Consider the following 5,477-nt stretch of genomic DNA (forward strand, 5'->3'; position numbering starts at 1 on the left):
CTACGTGATAGGTTACCTGGTCCAACACTTATCATATCATCTCTCCTACGTGATAGGTTACCTGGTCCAACACTTATCATATCATCTCTCCTACGTGATAAGTTACCTGGTCCAAAACTTATCATATCATCTCTCCTTACGTGATAGGTTACGTGGTCCAATACTCATCATATCATCTCTCCTTACGTGATAGGTTACGTGGTCCAATACTTATCATATCATCTCTCCTTACGTGATAAGTTACCTGGTCCAATACTCATCATACAATATCTCCTTACGTGATAAGTTACCTTTCCAATACTTGTGATATCATCTCTCCTTACGTGATAAGTTTAGGTACGCCCCTCAACAAGTCATAGAATGCTAATTTTATTCAAACGCTACATTCCTCAACATTTTTACAAGTGTGTCCTGGAGTAAGCTAATAATTGTAACAAATCTTCTGCATTAAAACAATGAGTCATTTCAATAAAGGGCGAACCATTTGGAGTTTGGTTTTAGCCTAAAGATACACAATGGGCTAATCTACGTACTCTGTTCACCATGGGGAATCGAACCACAGAGTTTAGCGTTGTTAAGTCCATAAACTTACCACTGTCCCAACAGGGGCTATTTGGAGTTTAACTCATTAAGAAAGCTGTTTAGGATTTGTACTTATGGTAAAGATACTTAGATTATTTGTCGCCGTCCTTAATTTTGAACTACTGACCTTAGGGAAGCTAGCCAGTCAACCCCTTACCACCTATCATCCACGCTAAGGGATTGTTTGTAATTAAGAACAAAGCTACAGAACCGTCTATCCGTGCTCTGCCCACCACGGCGTTGCAAGTCCCCAAACATATCACCGTGGGCATAAGGGATTGACTGCCACAACTGAAAATGGGAAGAATATTTTGTTGTATCACAGGGATTCGAACCCAACTCTGAAATCTATAGCTCTACCATAAATTATTAAGGAGTGGTGATACGAGCGAATTGATGTATAAAGCACGACATACTATATATCTAACTATTCGGTTGAATTTAATAAGTTTTTTTTTTTTAATCTGGTCTAAAACAGATATAATTATAAAACTATAATCACAGATACAATTTTAAGAGACTTTATATGTTACCAATCCACATCTATTTTCTAAGGATCTCTTGAGTATTGTAAGTACACAAGACTTAATGACAGATTTTTCAAAAATGTCGTCACTTCGGCTTTTCTATTAAATTTTTACAACTACACAAGTATAACTTGGCGTATGACAAGAAGGCCTAATGTAGCATACACTTAAATTACCTATTGTATGTTATAGCCATTAAGAAAATAGAGTTTTCAATATAATTTTAACGGTTTTACAGGATCTAGTTTTGATGCTTTTAGGAATAGTATTCATTCACAGATTTCTCTTGAAAATCTTTTTCTGAAATTTCATTACTTCGTATCGCCGATACAACTTAAATTATCCTGATATACGTAAATCATACAGCAGTAACAAACACGCACATCGTGATTGTTTATCAAGCATCGTAACTGGAAGCCCACCGTTTCCAAAAAATTGTGACACTATTTTTAGCCTAATACATGAATTATGTAAAACTTGGTTGAAAGAACTATTTGTTCTTACCGACGATAACCAAAAAATTTCTTGTAATATGTACGGTGTCCAACAATCAACAATACAAGAAACACACCATAGTAGTAGAAAAAATACATCAATTTACTATCAGATTTTTCTAATTTGGTTACAGAAATTTATCAATGGCGTGTTATACAACAATCAAGTTACTAAGTTAGCCACTCACAAGTGGGCTACAAACTACGGCATTAACAGTCAATACCAACGTTATATTAATTAAGATATGTTTGTATAGTAGTAGTTTAGACGATGACCAGTACATTTATCGTGTGGCGCCATCTGTTGACCATATTTCACTAGAGTGCTTCCAAAAGAAAAGTTCGTTTATACTTATATCGCGACATAATTGATATGCTCATAAAAATAAAATTTTTCCCATACAGAAATTTTGTTAAATAAATCATGTAACGGGTTGCTTCTACAATCATTTCTAGTTCATACAGAGGGTTTATAAATTCAAAGGTTAACAATTGAAATTATCAGTATACTAATCTTAAAACTATTTAATTTAAACTCGTATAAAATACTAAGACATTATCTGAAAAACATAACAAAGAAAAATAAAGCCAGACCAAGTTTTTGCTAATAACTGGCGATTTTCGGAAATAAAACACACATAGTTGACAAGAGAAAATCAGTTGGAAGTAATTAGTTTATGTAAGTTTTCTACCATACATAAAAAGCTGAAGACTCGTGGAATTTCTATAAACTTCTGCAGAGTTGAAAATACAAATTCATTTCCATTTCTCACTTTCAACACACATACTCACATATATGACGTGAACGTACAATGATTAAAAAACTTAAACTAGAAATTCTAAAACTTTGTTCACACCATATTAAAAACACCAATCTTGTCCTGTGCATCAAGACCTTACTAGTTCAAAGACGCAGAACCTAGATTGTGCTGATTTTAGCACTTGTAATGTTTGACAAAACCCACGAAAAGAGAATGTGGCTAAGCCTATATAAATGATCGTGAAAATAGTAGCTGAACCAAAGTTTCCTCAGAACACAAACACAAGTAGTGTCAAATCGCACCTTCATTAATTCATCCGACGTCCTTTACTGGCATCTTTCCACGCTCCAAAATTTGGGTGTACTTCAAATTAAACCTAAGATGTCCCGTAGGAATCCAAAGTTACAGTTTAATATAGTAGGCCCCAACAGTCTGTACCTGGAGTCTATTAGCTATCAGTGGTATTGAATCATGCGAGTTGGCCTACAAGGACCGGTAAACAATCACAGCTTGCTCGCCATCAGAAGAACGGTAAACAATCATAGCTTGCTCGCCATCAGAACTGCTGCATATTTTTGAAACTGAAATTTCATTGTATTTTACTCTTATCACGCACAGATCTTGATAACACTAGACGCTCACCTTGTATTATGGTAATAATAATAATAATAACGATAAAGCTAATTCTGCTTCAAATTTAGTACTTCAATACGATCAGAGGTTTCTGAATCTAGCAATTCCTGGACTACCACGGAGAGCTGAAATACTGAACACAGTTGTGTATCAGGAATTCTGCACAGCAATTCTGACCTATTAATCCCATCGTCTGAACTTATCCAATCTGTATAACCTATATAATCTACTTACAGGCAGACAATTCTAGAACGTAATCATTTCTACACTACAATATAAGAACAAAATTCAATCAGAAGCAAAAATATATTACACCATTAACAACTGTAAGTCGTCAAAAGTAAAAATAAACATCTTACACTGCTGAAAATTATCAGTTATTTTCACCTGCTCATGTATACTTATAAAGATGGCTATAAAACCTAAAAGTTATTGTTCTCACGACACCCATCAATATAAGTCATTTTTACGATCCATAAAAAATACGTTAAACACCAAATAATCTACATACAAATTTCAAGCAAGCAGACAGGATTAAAATAGTTTTTTAATGATAGATGACAATGTCAAATAAAACAAAAGCATTAATTTGGTTCAATCTTGTTTTATAACAATGTACTGAACACTACCTGACTATTATAAATATAAACATTCATATAATTGTAGTAATTATTTTTTACTAAACTGAAAAAGAATCTATATTAGATTTAAAGGTTTAGTATATGCAAAAAAAAAATCTGTCAAAATGTTTGTGTATATTTACATTATGATCATGCACCAAATTTTATAATACAGTGCAAAAGTTAAAATGTCAAATTAAAATAAAAATAATCTAAACAAGTTCTCCAATGAGTTAACATAAAAATTGTTCAACACTAAAAACTTCTCTCTTCATTTGCAAATGTCACATGTAACAATAAAAAGAGAAAGCTTATTTATGATCTGTGAATGTTCAAATACAGAACCACTAATTTATCTGTACTTAAAAAATTAACATTCTAAAACAACAAAAAATGTGATAAAAACTAATGCTCATCCCCAATAAATCCCTCCTATGATTAAAATACAGATAGAAATAGTTGATGGAGCACAACCATAAGGTGAGTCTATGTACAAGCTGCATATTCTACACTACAGTTAAAATTAGTATTTACACTATAACATTAGGATGCCCATGTGTAGAGAACAGTCCATCATTTCATCCACCTGTTGAATGTTTACTCAACCTATATTTATTGTATCAGGTTATATGAATATATTTCAATATTGTAGGATACCTATAAGAATGCAAACCAAAAATAACTTTCAAAATAAAGAATACGCAAATGTTAATAAGTGTACTTAAGTCATAAGAATTAATATGAGCATACAAGTTCGAAGTAAGTCACGACTGGCTATACTGAGCTTTAACACACAAGCCTAAATTACATTTTATACTTGGTATGTGCTTGAAAGATATTTAATACTACAATATGACCAGCATACAAGACTAATTTAAAAACAAGTACTGATAAGAACTAGTACAAAATCATAATGCAGTTACCTCCTACACAGTATAAAACACCAACACACCAGAAATATGTCAATATAAATGTCAACAGCTATAGTGCTCATTATACTAGGAATTAATATTTTACAATTACAATTTCTAAGTTTAAGAATTTCCAACTCTGGACATTAATTATCGACACTGGTTCTAAAATATACAAGAATCTGACAAAAGGATGTTTATGCCTCACTTTTGGTTGTATTGCTAATTTTAGATTATATCTTTCCAGGTGCTTAACTCCTCATTCCAGGTAAATTATGGAGTCATAATGATATAAGCAGACTTAAAATGAAGCATAAGCCATCATTAAATTGCCAAATTTCTTAAAACCTTTAAAAACTGTAATGTTCGTATAGTTAAAAACATGTTTTTATATTCATTAAAAAGAATCTCTCTAACAGTGTTAACACTGATTCCTATATTACCTGCTTACTGGGCTCTTAATATAGAAATTATACACTAGTTAAAATATAATACAAGGTATAATCTTATATCTTCACAAAACCTGTATCAATACAAATGCCGAAGTTATTCTAAAACTAGTTGGACTACTGTGAAAAATTTGGGATGTAAAAATCTTCATAAATTATGAATACTTTATATCTAAAAGTGAACCAAAAGCTAGGGAATGCTTGATGTGGCCACGCACTTCTAGAATCTAGAAAATACAAATTCCAAATAAATAAAATGACTGTGAACTTAAGATAATCTTGCAAATTGTTTTATTTACTCAATGTTTTGGCTTTACACTTTCATCAGGAACATACAGTTGCCATAACAAACTATATCACTCAAATTAAGATTGACAGAATTCGTTGCCACAACAAACTATATCACTCAAATTAAGATTGACAGAATTCGTTGCCACAACAAACTATATCACTCAAATTAAGATTGATAGAATTCACTGCCACAACAAACTATATCACTC

Source organism: Limulus polyphemus, unplaced genomic scaffold (assembly GCF_000517525.1).
Source record: "Limulus polyphemus unplaced genomic scaffold, Limulus_polyphemus-2.1.2 Scaffold6248, whole genome shotgun sequence".
Lineage (NCBI taxonomy): Eukaryota > Metazoa > Arthropoda > Merostomata > Xiphosura > Limulidae > Limulus > Limulus polyphemus.